Source organism: Pristiophorus japonicus, chromosome 2 (genome assembly GCF_044704955.1).
Source record: "Pristiophorus japonicus isolate sPriJap1 chromosome 2, sPriJap1.hap1, whole genome shotgun sequence".
Lineage (NCBI taxonomy): Eukaryota > Metazoa > Chordata > Chondrichthyes > Pristiophoridae > Pristiophorus > Pristiophorus japonicus.
Genome location: NC_091978.1, coordinates 51,709,633 through 51,726,534, shown reverse-complemented (window position 1 = coordinate 51,726,534; position 16,902 = coordinate 51,709,633). Strand labels below are relative to the sequence as shown.

Sequence of the window (16,902 nt, the reverse complement as noted above, 5' to 3'; positions counted from 1 at the left end):
TTCCTGCTTTCTATCCATACCCCTTGATTCCTATAGCTGTAAGGGCCATATCTAACTCCCTCTTGAATATATCCAATGATCTGGCATCAACAGCTCTCTGCGGTAGGGAATTCCACAGGTTAACAACTCTCCGAGTGAAGAGGTTTCTCCTCATCTCAGTCCTAAGTGCCTTACCTCTTATCCTTAGACTATGTCCCCTGGTTCTGGACTTCCCCAACATCAGGAGCATTCTTCCTGCATCTAACATGTCCAGTCCCTTCAGAATTTTATATGTTTCGATGAAATCCCCTCTCATTCTTCTAAATTCCAGTGAGTATAAGCCTAGCCGATCCAGTTTTTCTTCATAGGTCAGTCCTGCCATCCTGGGAATTAGTCTGGTGAACCTTCGCTGCACACCCTCAATAGCAAGAATGTCCTTCCTCAGATTAGGAGACCAAAACTACACACAATACTCAAGGTGTGGTCTCACCAAGGCCCTGTACAACTGCAGTAAGACCTCCCTGCTCCTATACTCAAATTTTCTCGCTCTGAAGGCCAGCATGCCATTCAGATAATATTCTGCCTTCCTGTTTTTGCCACCAAAGTGGATAACCTCACATTTATCTACAGTATACTGCATCTGCCATGCACTTGCCCACTCACCTAACCTGTCCAAGTCACCCTGCAACCTTTCAGTGTCCTCCTCACAGCTCACACCGCCACCCAGCTTAGTGTCATCTGCAAACTTGGAGATATTACACTCAATTCCCTCATCCAAATCATTAATGTATATTGTAAATAGCTGGGGTCCCAGCACTGAGCCCTGCGGCACCCCACTAGTCACTGCCTGCCATTCTGAAAAGGACCTGTTTATCCCGACTCTCCCAAAATTCTCTGTACTCTGGGGAGGTACCATCGGATTGGAAAGCAGCTAATGTAACGCCTCTGTTTAAAAAAGGGGGCAGACAAAAGGTAGGTAACTATAGGCCGGTTAGTTTAACATCTGTAGTGGGGAAAATGCTTGAAGCTATCATTAAGGAAGAAATAGCGGGACATCTAGATAGGAATAGTGCAATCAAGCAGACGCAACATGGATTCATGAAGGGGAAATCATGTTTAACTAATTTACTGGAATTCTTTGAGGATATAACGAGCATGGTGGATAGAGGTGTACCGATGGATGTGGTGTATTTAGATTTTCAAAAGGCATTCGATAAGGTGCCACACAAAAGATTACTGCAGAAGATAAAGGTGCGCAGAGTCAGAGGAAATGTATTAGCATGGATAGAGAATTGGCTGGCTAACAGAAAGAAGAGAGTCGGGATAAATGGGTTCTTTTCGGGTTGGAAATCGGTGGTTAGTGGTGTGCCACAGGGATCGGTGCTGGGACCACAACTGTTTACAATGTACATAGATGACCTGGAAGAGGGGATGGAGTGTAGTGTAACAAAATTTGCAGATGACACAAAGATTAGTGGGAAAGCGGGTTGTGTAGAGGACACAGAGAGGCTGCAAAGAGATTTAGACAGGTTAAGCGAATGGGTTAAGGTTTGGCAGATGGAATACAATGTCGGAAAATGTGAGGTCATTCACCTTGGAAAAAAAAACAGTAAAAGGGAATATTATATTAATGGGGAGAAATTACAACATGCTGCGGTGCAGAAGGACCTGGGGGTCCTTGTGCATGAATCCCAAAAAGTTAGTTTACAGGTGCAGCAGGTAATCAGAAAGGCGAATGGGATGTTGGCCTTCATTGCGAGAGGGATGGAGTACAAAAGCAGGGAGGTCCTGCTGCAACTGTACAGGGTATTGGTGAGGCTGAACTTGGAGTACTGCGTGCAGTTTTGGTCACCTTACTTAAGGAAGGATATACTAGCTTTGGAGGGGGTACAGAGACGATTCACTAGGCTGATTCCGGAGATGAGGGGGTTACCTTATGATGATAGATTGAGTAGACTGGGTCTTTACTCGTTGGAGTTCAGAAGGATGAGGGGTGATCTTATAGAAACATTTAAAATAATGAAAGGGATAGACAAGATAGAGGCAGAGAGGTTGTTTCCGCTGGTCGGGGAGACTAGAACTATGGGGCACAGCCTCAAAATACGGGGGAGCCAATTTAAAACCAAGTTGAGAAGGAATTTCTTCTCCCAGAGGGTTGTGAATCTGTGGAATTCTCTGCCCAAGGAAGCAGTTGAGGCTAGCTCATTGAATGTATTCAAATCACAGATAGATAGATTTTTAACCAATAAGGGAATTAAGGGTTATGGGGAGCGGGCGGGTAAGTGGAGCTGAGTCCACAGCTAGATCAGCCATGATCTTGTTGAATGGCGGAGCAGGCTAGAGGGCCTACTCCTGTTCCTAATTCTTATGTTCTTATGTTCTTCCTGTCTGCCAACCAGTTCTCTATCCACGTCAGTACATTACTCCCAATACCATGTGCTTTAATTTTGCACACCAATCTCTTGTGTGAAACGTTGTCAAAAGCCTTTTGAAAGTCCAAATGCACCACATCCACTGGTTCTCCCTTGTCCACTCTACCAGTTACATCCTCAAAAAATTCTAGAAGATTTGTGAAGCAGGATTTCCCTTTCATAAATCCATGCTGCTTTCCAAATGTGCTGTTTCATCTTTAATAATTGATTCCAACATTTTCCCCACTACTGATGTCAGGTTAACCGGTCTATAATTACCCGTTTTCTCTCTCCCTCCTTTCTTAAAAAGTGGTGTTACATTAGCTACCCTCCAGTCCATAGAAACCGATCCAGAGTCGACAGACTGTTGAAAAATGATCACCAATGCATCCACTATTTCGAGGGCTACTTCCTTAAGTACTCTGGGATGCAGACTATCAGGCCCCGGGGATATATTGGCCTTCAATCCCATCAATTTCCTTAACACAATTTCCCGCCTAATAAGGATTTCCTTCAGTTCCTCCTTCTCATTAGACTCTCGGTCCTCTTGTATTTCCTGCAGGTTATTTATGTCTTCCTTCGTGAAGACAGAAGCAAAGTATTTGTTTAACTGGTCCACCATTTCTTTGTTCCCCATTATAAATTCACCTGAATCTGACTGCAAGGGACCTACGTTTGTTTTCACTAATCTTTTTCTCTTCACATATCTATAGAAGCATTTGCAGTCAGTTTGTATGTTCCCAGCAAGCTTCCTCTCATACTCTATTTTCCCCCTCCTAATTAAATCCTTTATCCTCCTCTGCTGTGTTACAAAATTCTCCCAGTCCTCAGGTTTGCTGCTTTTTCTGGCCAATTTATATGCCTCTTCCTTGGATTTAACACTATCCTTAATTTCCCTTGTTAGCCACGGTTGAGCCACCTTTCCCGTTTTATTTTTACTCCAGACAGGGATGTACAATTGTTGCAGTTCATCCATGTGAGCTTTAAATGTTTGCCATTGCCTATCCACTGTCAACCCTTTAAGTATCACTTGCCAGTCTATTCTAGCCAATTCACGTCTCATATCATCGAAGTTACCTTTCCTTAAGTTCAGGACCCTAGTCTCTCAATTAACTGTGTCACTCTCCATCTTAATAAAGGATTCTACCATATTATGGTCACTCTTCCCCAAGGGTCCTCGCACAACAAGATTGTTAATTAGTCCTTTCTCATTACACATCACCCAGTCTAGAATGGCCAGCTCTCTAGTTGGTTCCTCGACATATTGGTCTAGAAAACCATCCCTAGTACACTCCAGGAAATCTTCCTCCACCGTATTGCTACCAGTTTGGCTAGCCCAATCAATATGTAGATTAAAGTCGGCCATGATAACTGCTATACCTTTATTGCACGCATCCCTAATTTCTTGTTTGATGCTGTCCCCAACCTCACTACTACTGTTTGGTGGTCTGTACACAACTCCCACTAGCGCTTTCTGCCCTTTGGTATTCCGTAGCTCCACCCATACAGATTCCACATCATCCAAGCTAACATCCTTCCTTACTCTTGCATTAATTTCCTCTTTAACCAGCAATGCCACCCCACCTCCTTTTCCTTTCTGTCTATCCTTCCTAAATGTTGAATACCCCTGGATGTTGAGTTCCCAACCTTGGTCACCCTGGAGCCATGTCTCTGTGATGCCAATTACATCAGATCCATTAACTGCTATCTGCGCAGTTAATTCGTCTACCTTATTCCGAATACTCCTAGCATTGAAGCACAGAGCATCAGGCTTGTCTTTTTAACACCTTTTGCCCCTTTAGAATTTTGCTGTAATGTGGCCCTTTTTGCTTTTTGCCTTGGGTTTCTCTGCCCTTCACTTTTACTTTTCTTCTTTCTATCTTTTGCTGCTGCCCCCATTCTACTTCCCTCTTCACCTTGCATAGGTTCCCATCCACCTGCCATATTAGTTGAACCCCCAGGGAGGTTATGCTTAAGAACATAAGAAGTAGGAACAGGAGTAGGCCATACGCCCCTCGAGCCTGCTCCACCATTCAATAAGATCATGGACTCAGCTCCACTTACCTGCCCGGTTCCCATAACCCCTTATCCATTTAACATTTAAGAAACTGTCTATTTCTGTCTTAAATTTATTCAATGTCCCAGCTTCCACAGCTGTCTGAGGCAGCGAATCCCACAGATTTACAACCCTCTGAGAGAAGAAATTTCTCCTCATCTCTGTTTTAAATGGGTGGCCCCTTATTCTAAGATCATGCAGCGAAGGTTCACCAGACTGATTCCCGGGATGGCGGGACTGGATCAACTGGCCTTGTATTCACTGGAGTTCAGAAGAATGAGAGGGGACCTCATAGAAACATTTAAAATTCTGACGGGGTTAGACAGGTTAGATGCAGGAAGAATGTTCCCAATGTTGGGGAAGTCCAGAACCAGAGGTCACAGTCTAAGGATAAGGGGTAAGCCATTTAGGACCGAGATGCGGAGGAACTTCTTCACCCAGAGAGTGGTGAACCTGTGGAATTCTCTACCACAGAAAGTTGTTGAGGCCAATTCACTAAATATATTCAAAAAGGAGTTAGATGAGGTCCTTACTACTAGGGGGATCAAGAGGTATGGCGAGAAAGCAGGAATGGGGTACTGAAGTTGAATGTTCAGCCATGAACTCATTGAATGGCGGTGCAGGCTAGAAGGGCCGAATGGCCTACTCCTGCACCTATTTTCTATGTTTCTATGTTTCTAGTCTCCCCCATCAGTGGAAACATCCTCTCTACATCCAACTTGTCAAGCCCCCTCATAATCTTATATATTTCGATAAGATTACCTCTCATTCTTCTGAATTCCAATGAGTAGAGGCCCAACCTACTCAACCTGTCCTCATAAATTAATCCCCTCATCCCCGGAATCAACCTAGTGAACCTTCTCTGAACTGCCTTCAAAGCAAGTACATCCTTTCGTAAATATGGAAACCAAAACTGCATGCAGTATTCCAGGTGTGGCCTCATCAATACCTTATATAGCTGTCGCAAGACTGCCCTGCTTTTATACTCCATCCTCTTTGCAATAAAGGCCAAGATACCATTGGCCTTCCTGATCACTTGCTGTACCTGCATACTATCCTTTTGTGTTTCATGCACAAGTACCCCCAGGCCCCGCAGTATTGCGGCACTTTGCAATCTTTCTCCATTTAAATAATAACTTGCTCTTTGATTTTTTTTCTGCCAAAATGCATGACCTCACAGTTCCCAACATTATACTTCATCTGCCAAATTTTTGCCCACTCACTTAGCCTGTCCACGTCCTTTTGCAGATTTTTTGTGTTCTCTTCACACATTGCTTTTCCTCCCATCTTTGTATTGTCAGCAAACTTGACTACATTTCCCCCAGTCCCTTTTTCCAAGTCGATAATATAGATTGTAAATAGTTGTATAATACTTTGGTTAGCCCACAGCTGGAGCACTGTGTGCAGTTCTGGTCACCGTATTATAGGAAGGAGGTGATTGCTCTTAAGAGGAAGCAGAGAAGATTTACTAGGATGCTGCCTGGAATGGAGAATCTTAGTTATGAGGACAGATTGGATGGCCTGGGTTTGTTCTCATTGGAACAGGGGAGGTTGAGAGGAGACCTCATTGAGGTGTACAAAATATTGAGGGGCCTGGATATAGTGGATAGCAAGAGCCTATTTCCATTGGTGGAGTGGTCTATTATGAGGGGACATAGTTTTAAGGTGGTTAGTGAAAGGTTTAGAGATGATTTGAGGCGGGTGGGGTGGGGGGAGGCTTCTTTACGCAGAGGATTGTGGGGATCTAGAATTCACTGCCTGGAAGAGTGGTGGATGCAGAAACCCTCACCACATTTAAAAGAGGGTTGGATGGGCACTTAAAGTGCCGTAACCTGCAGAGTTACGGAGCTAGAGCTTGTAATTGGGATTAGACTGGATGACGTCTTGTTGGCCGCCGCAGATATGATGGCAAGTACTGCAGGGAATCGAATACGGACAGGGTGATCTGCTGGACTAGTTTCGATCACCCGGATGGGTCAGAGAGGAATTTTCTCAGATTTTTTTCCCCAAATTGGCCTGGGTTTTTAATCTGTTTTTGCCTCTCCCAGGAGATTACATGGCTCCGGTTGGGGTGGAGTGTAGAATGTTTCAGTGTATGGGGTGTCGCAGTTGTGTGGGGTGGACTGGTTGGGCTGGGTGCTCTTTACCTTTCTGCCATTGTTCATAGGTTTATATGTAACCTTCAGGGCTGCTGACCGAGGGCTGTGCGGCTCTTTGTTGGCTGACGTCGACACGATGGGCCGAAATGGCCTCCTTCTGCACTGTAAATTTCTATGTTTCTATTGCTGACTCCTCAGATAGTTTTGTTACAAGTAGAGTACCAGTAGCATATCCTACATCAAATGTACTAGAAACAAGTCCAAGAGAAATTCCGAATTTAAGTCTGAGTCCGAGTCAAGCAGACAAACAGTCTGAAGTTGAAGAGAGTTCAAATGTAGATCAAGGGCATCCCTTTGAGACAAATTCTCCTCAGGTTCAGCCGAGAATAAGTCTAAGTTTGACACTATGTTTGGGATGTTCTGTTCGAGAGTGAAGATATCCTCTTCGAAACAGAAAACAAGTGGTTACGTTTGATTTGTAAATATGGCAAAATAAGTCCATATCTTTTGTTATGAATGCAAGTTATGTATGATGACTGTTTGTTACAATTACTTCTTCATTAAGGGAGAAGTGTAATATATAGTTCCATCTAGTGGACTACTGTGGTAATGCAACTAATGCTGTCTATAATAAAGAGGACAGGTCACCTGACAAGTTCCTGAGTTAACAGCCAGCTTGGAGTCTGTGTGTGTTGTGAGGGCATCAAGAATTATCACAGTAGTACTGGGGGTTAAACACAACAACTTCTCCTTCATCTCCACTACAGCTCAAACTGATGCAACAAGCAGACCTACACAAGAGGCCAGGGACCGACTTCCGTATCCAGCGACCCACCCCGGTACAGAGCGGCCCGAATTGCTAGGCCTGCTGTATAAATGCAAGCTGTTGTTTTCCTTGTATGGGGCAGGCGCTGCCCCCTGGGTTTCCTGATGCCGGGGCCCTGGCCGCACGTTCACCGGGCCTGGCGGCTCTGACTCGGAGCCTGAGACCTGCACTCAGTGTTGCTGAGGCTGTGCTCGCCCCGTTCAGTCTCGGCAGGGGGGGACGTGCACCGCGCATGCTCCACGCAGGAAGACGGTCTTCGGGGACCAGCCCGACCATGCCTGCGCATTGCGCCCCTGTTGATGGAGCACTCTGGGTAAGAGCATCCGCCATGTTATGTATTGTGTTTCCCTGGAGTTCTGATTATGAGTTTCAGACACTCCAGTGCCAAGTGGACCAGGGGCCATTTATTTCCCTCTTTCCATGTCGCTGTTAATTAAAAGGTACAGGGATTGATTTCTCCTCATTATGCATCTGTTTGTGATATTTAGAGAAAGAAAGACTTGCATTTATAGAGTGCCTTTCACGACCACCTGGACGACCCAAAGCACTGTACAGCCAATGAAGTACTTTTTGAAGTGTAGTCACAGTTATTCTTCTTAGCCAGCCCTTCAGAGTCGAGGATAATTTGCTTCCACACTATAAATGAGTTCTCAGGTGACTGATGAGTCCGATGCAGAGCCTACAGTCTGTCACAGTTGGGGCAGACTGTGGTTGAAGGGATGTTGGTTGAAGGGCCGGTTGGTTGGGGTGCTTGGGTTGTCGTGCGCTCCTTCCGCAGTTTGCGCTTGCTCCCGGCGAAGAGACCCGAGGTGTTCGGGGCCTTCTAGGATTCTTCTCCTCCACTTTGAGCGGTCTTGGGCCAGGGATTCCCAGGTGTCAGAGGAGATTTAGCACTTTTTCAAAGAGGCCTTGAGGAAGTCCTTGAAGCAGTCCTTGAAGCATTTCCTCTGCCCACCTCAGACTCGTTTGCCATGTCGGAGCTCCGAGTAGAGTGCTTGAATTGGGAGTCTCATATCAGGTATGCGGACAATGTGGCCCATCCATCAGAGCTGATCGAGCATTGTGCACAATTGGACTTGTCCCCTTTCCCGCAGCATACTACCTGCCACCACCTTAGTACAACCCCAGCCCAGCATAAGGTTGAAAAAGCCATCCGACAACTGAAGAACAGCATGGCCTCAGGTGCAGATGGAATCCCCACTGAAGCACTGAAACATGGTGGAAAAGCACTATTGGGGTGAATACATGAACTCATTTCTCTTATTTGGAAGGAGGATTGCATGCCAGGGATCTCAGAGACGCCGTAATCGTGACCATCTTCAAGTCACAGTTGTAATGTAGGAAACGCGACAGTCATTTTGCATACAGCAAAATGCCACAAAAAAATATGATGACTACCAGATAATTTTTTTAGTGATGTTGATTGATGGATGAATAAGAACATAAGAAATAGGAGCAGGGGTAGGCCATATGGCCCCTCGAGCCTGCTCCGCCATTCAATAAGGTGATGGCTGATCAAAATATTGGCCAGGACACGGGGGATAACTCCCCGGCTCTTCTTCGAAGTAGATCTTTTACGTCCACCCGAGAGAGCAGATGGGACCTCAGTTTAACATCTCATCGATATCTCCAACAATGCAGTGCTCCCTCAGTACTGCACTAGAGTGCCTAGATTCATGTGCTGAAGTATCTGCAGTGGTACTTAAACCCACAACCCTTCTGACTCAGAGGCAAGGATGCTACCAACTGAGCCAAAGACTGACACATGTACAATGTTACACCTCTCGGCACCTTTAGTAGTTAAAGTAAGATAATTCCTGTTAGTAGTGAGTCACAGTCTGTGGGGAGACTGCTTTCTATTTTGGTGGCTTCAGCCTTTAAAATTCTCATCCTCCAGCCTTACAACCCTTTGGGACCTCTGCGCTCCTCTAACTCTGGCCTCTTGTGCAACCCCCACTTCCTTCACTCTACCATTGGTGGCTGTACCTTCAATTGCCGAGACTCGACGATCTTTGACCAAGCTTTTGATCATCTTCCGTAATGTCTCCTTCTTTGGCTCGGTGTCAGTTTTTGACTGATTACACTCTTGTGAAGCATCTCGGAACGTTTTACTACGTTAAAGGAGCTATGTAAATGCAAGTTGTTGCTGGGGTGCTACTATAGGCATCAGCTTTGCTAGACAGATCAGTCAGGGAAGGTGGCTGTGCTTTACTCTGTATCCAAGCCATGCTGCTCTTGCCTTGGGAGTGTTTGATGGAACAGTGTAGAGGGAGCTTTACTCTGTATCTAACCCGTGCTGTACCTGTTTGGAGATAGTTTGATGCTGACACTAGGTGCCCTCATCTCTTATCCTTCTTTGTTCGAATCAAATGAGCCCCAGTTTCTCTAATCTCTCTCCACATAACTAAAGCCTCTTGTCCGTGGTATCATCTCAGTGAATCTCTTCTGCAGCCTCTCTCCATGGCCTTAACATCTGTCCCAGAGTAAAATGCCCCAAAACTTGACAATATTCTTAATGCAGCCAAATCCATGATTTGTACGTGACACCCCATTTATAAAACCGAGGATAAAATTTTTAAACAAATTGATCAACTTGTTCTCCCACTAAAAATCAAATAGGGAATTCAGAAAAATTGCCTTTACCCAGAGAGTGGTGAGAATGTGGAACACTCCAGCACAGGGATCGGTTAAAGCAAATAGTATCGATGCATTTAAGGGGAGGCTAGATAACCATGAGAGAGAAGGAAATAGAGGGTTATGCTGATAGAGTTAAATGAGGAAAGACAGGAGGAGGCTCGAATGGAGCATAAACGCCAGCATGGAATGGTTGGGCTGAATGGCCTGTTTCTGTGCTGTATATTCAATACAATCCTATGTTAAACTTTTAAAGATGTGTAAATGAACTAGGCTTTACATATATTAACATAACATGGCTAAAATGCATTGCCATAAAATGGCTGATATAATGTGCAATATGGGAAAGAGAAGTTTAGTTTGAATTAGAAACTCAAACAGGAACTTCCCTACAGATAGGCATTCCACAGAATCAGCTAGTTGAAACCTGTAATGAGATCAGGGGAAAGAATAGAGTTTGCCATTAATAACCACAATATAAGTTTAAATCAGAGTGAGTAATAGATTAAATTATAATGCAATGATGAAAGGTTCTGAGGAAGATCAGACCTGAAACGTTAACTCTATTTCTCCCTCCACAGATGCTGCCTAACCTGCTGAGCGTTTCCAGCATTTTCAGTTTTCAGCATTAGTAGTATTTTGCTCATCATTGGATGGTTCTTTCGGAGAGCTGTACGGGCACTATGGGCTGAATGGCCTCCTTCTGTGCTGTATCATTCTATGATTTTATGACGTGTCAATTTAATGCAATTTAAGAAGCATAACAGGGTTTGTGTAACAATCTAACTGAGTATTGAGCCAAAATGACTAGGTTCTGTAAACTGGCCCTGTCCACACTGGGAAAGAGAAGGTCGAGAGGTGATAGGATTGCTGTTTTTAGGACTCTAAAGGGACTTGATAATGCAGAGCACAACAACTAATTTCACCTTGTCCAACAGTAGAACCAGAGGACATGGCCTATGCTTGAAGGGGGTAAATTCAAATCCAACCTGCGGAAACAATATTTCAGTGAGTGAGTGGTCAATCTATGGGACAGGCTTCCTATGGAGATGGTGGAAGCAGTTAGTGTTGATTCATTCAATGCGAATTGGACCAATTTCATTCACAGAGTAACATTTTGGGACTCTCCAGTATGTGAGTAATTTGAGACATAACGTATGGCAAGTGTGGAATGCTTGGGAGGAACGGGTGCCTTTGGTCCTCTTATCATGGAGACATCAGATTTGTTTCAAACACACTGTGTGTGGAGTTTGTGATGAGTCCATTCCCACAGACAGAGCAGGTGAACGGCCTCTCTCGTGTATGAACTCACTGGTGTCTCAGAAGATCGGATGAATAAGTGAATCCCTTCCCGCACATGGAACAAGTGAATGGCCTCTCCTGTGACAACTCGCTGATGTGTCAGCAAGTTGGATGAATCAGTGAATCCCTTCCCACACACGGGGCAAGTAAATGACCTCTCCCCAGGTGAAGGCGTCAATGACTTTCCAGTTCAGACACGTAATTGAAACCCTTCCCACAATTCCTACATTGCCACGGGTGTCCTCAAGTCTCTCCAGGTTGGATGATCAGTTGAAACCTCGTACACTCACAGAACATGTCTACAGTTTCTCCCCGCTGTGAATGGTGCAATGCTTTTTCAGGCTGTGTAACTGGCTAAAGCTCTTTCTCCAATCAGTGCACTGAACATAAGAACATAAGAATTAGGAACAGGAGTAGGCCATGTAGCCCCTCGAGCCTGCTCCGCCATTCAACAAGATCATGGCTGATCTGGCCATGGACTCAGCTCCACTTACCCGCCCGCTCCCCATAACCCTTAATTCCCTTATTGGTTAAAAATCTATCTATCTGTGATTTGAATACATTCAATGAGCTAGCCTCAACTGCTTCCTTGGGCAGAGAATTCCACAGATTCACAACCCTCTGGGAGAAGAAATTCCTTCTCAACTCGGTTTTAAATTGGCTCCCCCGTATTTTGAGGCTGTGCCCCATAGTTCTAGTCTCCCCGACCATTGGAAACAACCTCTCTGCCTCTATCTTATCTATCCCTTTAATTATTTTAAATGGTTCTATAAGATCACCCCTCATCCTTCTGAACTCCAACGAGTAAAGACCCAATCTACTCAATCTATCATCAAAAGGTAACCCCCTCATCTCCGGAATCAGCCTAGTGAATCGTTTCTGTACCCCCTCCAAAGCCAGTATATCCTTCCTTAAATAAGGTGACCAGAACTGCACGCAGTATTCCAGGTGCGGCCTCACCAATACCCTATACAGTTGCAGAAGGACCTCCCTACTTTTGTACTCCATCCCTCTCGCAATGAAGGCCAACATTCCATTCGTCTTCCTGATTACCTGCTGCACCTGCAAACTAACTTTTTGGGATTCATGCACAAGGATCCCCAGGTCCCTCTGCACCGCAGCATGTTGTAATTTCTCCTCATTCAAATAATATTCCCTTTTACTGTTTTTTTTTCCCCAAGGTGGATGACCTCACACTTTCTGACATTGTATTCCATCTGCCAAACCTTAGCCCATTCGCTTAACCTATCTAAATCTCTTTGCAGCCTCTCTGTGTCCTCTACACAACCCGCTTTCCCACTAATCTTTGTGTCATCTGCAAATTTTCTTACACTACACTCTGTCCCCTCTTCCAGGTCATCTCTGTATATTGTAAACAGTTGTGGTCCCAGCACCGATCCCTGTGGCACACCACTAACCACCGATTTCCAACCCGAAAAGGACCCATTTATCCCGACTCTCTGCTTTCTGTCAGCCAGCCAATTCTCTATCCATGCTAATACATTTCCTCTGACTCAGTGTACCTTTATCTTCTGCAGTAACCTTTTGTGTGGCACCTTATCGAATGCCTTTTGGAAATCTAAATACACCATATTCATCAGTACACCTCTATCCACCATGCTCGTTATATCCTCAAAGAATTCCAGTAAATTAGTTAAACATGATTTCCCCTTCATGAATCCATGCTGCGTCTGCTTGATTGCACTATTCCTATCTAGATGTCCCGCTATTTCTTCCTTAATGATAGTTTCAAGCATTTTCCCCACTACAGATGTTAAAATAACCGGCCTATAGTTAGCTGCCTTTTGTCTTCCCCCTTTTTTAAACAGAGGCGTTACATTTGCTGCTTTCCAATCCGCTGGTACCTCCCCAGAGTCCAGAGAATTTTGGTAGATTATAACGAATGCATCTGCTATAACTTCCGCCATCTCTTTTAATACCCTGGAATGCATTTCATTCGGACCAGGGGACTTGTCTACCTTCAGTCCCATTAGCCTGTCCAGCACTACTCTCCTAGTGATAGTGATTGTCTCAAGGTCCTCCCTTCCCACATTCCTGTGACCAGCAATTTCTGGCATGGTTTCTGTGTCTTCCACTGTGAAGACTGAAGCAAAATAATTGTTTAAGGTCTCAGCCATTTCCACATTTCCCATTATTAAATCCCCCTTCTCATCTTCTAAGGGACCAACATTTACTTTCGTCACTCTTTTCCGTTTTATATATCTGTAAAAGCTTTTACTATCTGTTATGTTTTGCGCAAGTTTACCTTCGTAATCTATCTTTCCTTTCTTTACTGCTTTCTTAGTCATTCTTTGCTGTCGTTTAAAATTTTCTCAATCTTCTAGTTTCCCACTAACCTTGGCCACCTTATACGCATTGGTTTTTAATTTGATACTCTTCTTTATTTCCTTGGTTATCCAAGGCTGGTTATCCCTTCTCTTACCGCCCTTCTTTTTCACTGGAATATATTTTTGTTGAGCACTATGAAAGAGCTCCTTAAAAGTCCTCCACTGTTCCTCAATTGTGCCACCGTTTAGTCTGTGTTTCCAGTCTACTTTAGCCAACTCTGCCCTCATTCCACTGTAGTCCCCTTTGTTTAAGCATAGTACGCTCGTTTGAAACACTACTTCCTCACCCTCAATCTGTATTACAAATTCAACCATACTGTGATCACTCATTCCGAGAGGATCTTTTACTTGGAGATCGTTTATTATTCCTGTCTCATTACACAGGACCAGATCTAAGATCGCTTGCTCCCTTGTAGGTTCTGTAACATACTATTCTAAGAAACAATCCCGTATGCATTCTATGAATTCCTCCTTCAGGCTACCCCGTGCGATTTGATTTGACCAATCGATATGTAGGTTAAAATCCCCCATGATTACTGCCGTTCCTTTTTCACATGCCTCCATTATTCCCTTGATTATTGCCCGCCCCACCGTGAAGTTATTATTTGGGGGCCTATAAACTACGCCCACCAGTGACTTTTTCCCCTTACTATCTCTAATATCCACCCACAATGATTCAACATTTTGTTCATTGGAACACTCTCACTCCGGTGTGCGCATCTCGGTGCTTTTCCAGTCACATTGATGTTTGAAATCTTTTCTCACAGACGGAATAAACATTTCTCCTTCCACATTCAAAGGTCAGTGATATTCAGGTCCTGATGAATGGAGTAACTGTGTCAGGTCTTGATGTGATGTTTGGTATGAGTTTGCGGTCTGTAAATGGTGCTCTTCTCACAGCCTTTAACAGGAGCTTACAAAAGCCATCCGAGTCCAGGATAGAAATTTCCAACATTCTCTCCTCCTGGTTCCTGCCCAAGGGGGCCGCGCATGCGCCCTGCTGCACCCGGAGCCTCTCAAGATGGCGGCTGTTGACCCGGGCCTGTCACCGGGAGAAAGCCCCGCAGCTGACGCCCCCCTCCGACGCCAGACTCGTTGGTTCTTGTTCGGGACCTGAGATGTAAAGAGGATAATGCAGTGTGTTTTCTCTTGGGCCTTGGCCCGCACTCTGTATGCGAAGCCCACATCCCCTGGGATTTATTAACCCACTCCCTCTGCCCAGCCCAGTCACCACAGCCACACGTGCATGCTCAGCCCACACTGCCCGACTGATTGACGGTAGCCCCAGACCAATAGGAAGAGCGGGGGTGGGGCTGGAGGACCAAGCGGGCAGTTGGTCTTCCAACCAAGTGGACGGGGCTGAGCCCGGGTGTTGCTATCAATGAACAGACAGGCCTGGGGGGCGTCACAAGATCTTCTCCCGGGACTGCAGCAGCTTCACACCTCCGGGGCATGGGCACTCATTCGGGTAGAAATTCCAATGTCCCAGGCCTGTAAGAAGTGTCTACGGACCCGGGAAGGCATCAGAAAAGTCATTTTTCAGCGCACAATGCGCATGCGCTGAAAACCGGCTTTTCCAATCTGTCAGATCGTAGACATCTCGGGAGCAAGGACATTTGCTTGGGCAAGATTGCGATATTTACGTGCATCTTCCCTAACAAATGTCCTCAAAAATCTTGCGCCTGATAAAAGCAGGCGCATAGCCTATTTTTACAGGCGCAAAGCCTACTTTTACAGGTGCAAGTGTTTTAAAACACACAAAAACATATTAAAATAAAGTTATGAAAACATATTTTATTGTTTAAAAACCCTCCCCACTACGGTAAGTTTATTTTAAGGCATAATTTAAAAAAAATTTATCCCAATTTTTTGAAGATATTAATAACTTTAATTTAAATGAATCTTAAAATGTAGTGTATGTTTTCTATTTTTTTATTATTATTTTGGGTGTTTGGGAGGAGGGGGGGGTTCATATTCATAATAATGGGAACTCCAACTTATGGAGTTCCCATTCTTAGGAATGAGAAAATACTGTACCTTGATTGGCTGCCCAGAGCCATGTGACTCCAGCTCACTGATGTCCCTACGTGCACACGCTGTGATGCGCAGGGAGAGGAGGCCTGTGGACCGGGATCTCGAGCGGGAGCAGCAGCTTCAGGTAGATGCGCATTTTTTCTCTAAAATCTAGTCGAACGCCTGCGGGAAGGAGAAAGCGGGATTTCTGGGCCAACAAGCTGCTGACCGGCCCCCTCTGTTTAAGGCCTGAAAAGTAGAGCTTGTGGGATTCTTGTCACACCTGTCAATCAGATCATGCTGCTGAAGAAAAGTTCCAGAACAAAACCTCAAACTGAAGTGAATGGAGCGGACTCAGCCCTGCCCAGCAGCAAATAGCCGCACTTACAGACGGGAGCTTGGACCAATAGGAAGAACCCAGAGGGAGGTGGGCGGAGCGAGCTGGCAGCAGGTCCTCCAACCAATGGCGATTCAGCAAGGGGGCGGGGCCTGGTGTCCAGCTCAGGTGCGTTGGGGCTGATTCACTCAGTCATCCAACCTCCGGACACCAGCTTGTTCACACTGATAAAAGTCCTTTTAAATGTTGTGATTGAGAGAAGAGCTTTAAAAGCAAAGGCCCCTATTTTCGCCACGATTGTGCACCATTTTTTGCCATCCAAACATTTTTTGCCGTGAAATCCTCAGTTTCCAACTTTCGCCAACGCTTGCGATCCTGCCCGGACGGCACTCCTTCAACCCATGCCTTGAGCTCGGTCAGCATCCAAAACGGGATGTTTTGTGCACAGACACAGCAGAAAGCTAGAAATGACCATTTATCATAGGTGACCCAAGAAAATCACTGTACAAACAAACACAGATCAGGGTGTGGTCCAATCTAGGGCGTCAGCCAGCCTTGTGGAGCAAAACTGAGAGGAAAGGTGTCAGTGATTTAAGTATTTATCTGCAATAATAATAATAATGGGTGCAATTTTTAGTATGCCTGATGTGATAAGGGTGTTGGCCATACATAGAAACTTACAGCGCAGAAGGAGGCCATTTCGGCCCATCGTGTCCACGCCGGCCAACAAAGAGCCGCACGGCCCTTGGTCAGCAGCCCTAAAGGTTACATATAAACCTATAAACAATGATGGAAAAGCAAAGAGCACCCAGCCCACCTCACACAACTGCGACACCCTTTATACTGAAAACATCTACACTCCACCCCAACTGGAGCCATGGCATGCAGAGGTGACGA

At 45.2% G+C, this 16,902-nt stretch overlaps 1 pseudogene; it reads right to left on the bottom strand.

Moving 5' to 3' along the window:
- The window catches only part of LOC139228630 (zinc finger protein 850-like), an 83,000-nt pseudogene that overhangs the window by 17,604 nt on the left and 48,494 nt on the right, over positions 1–16,902 (bottom strand).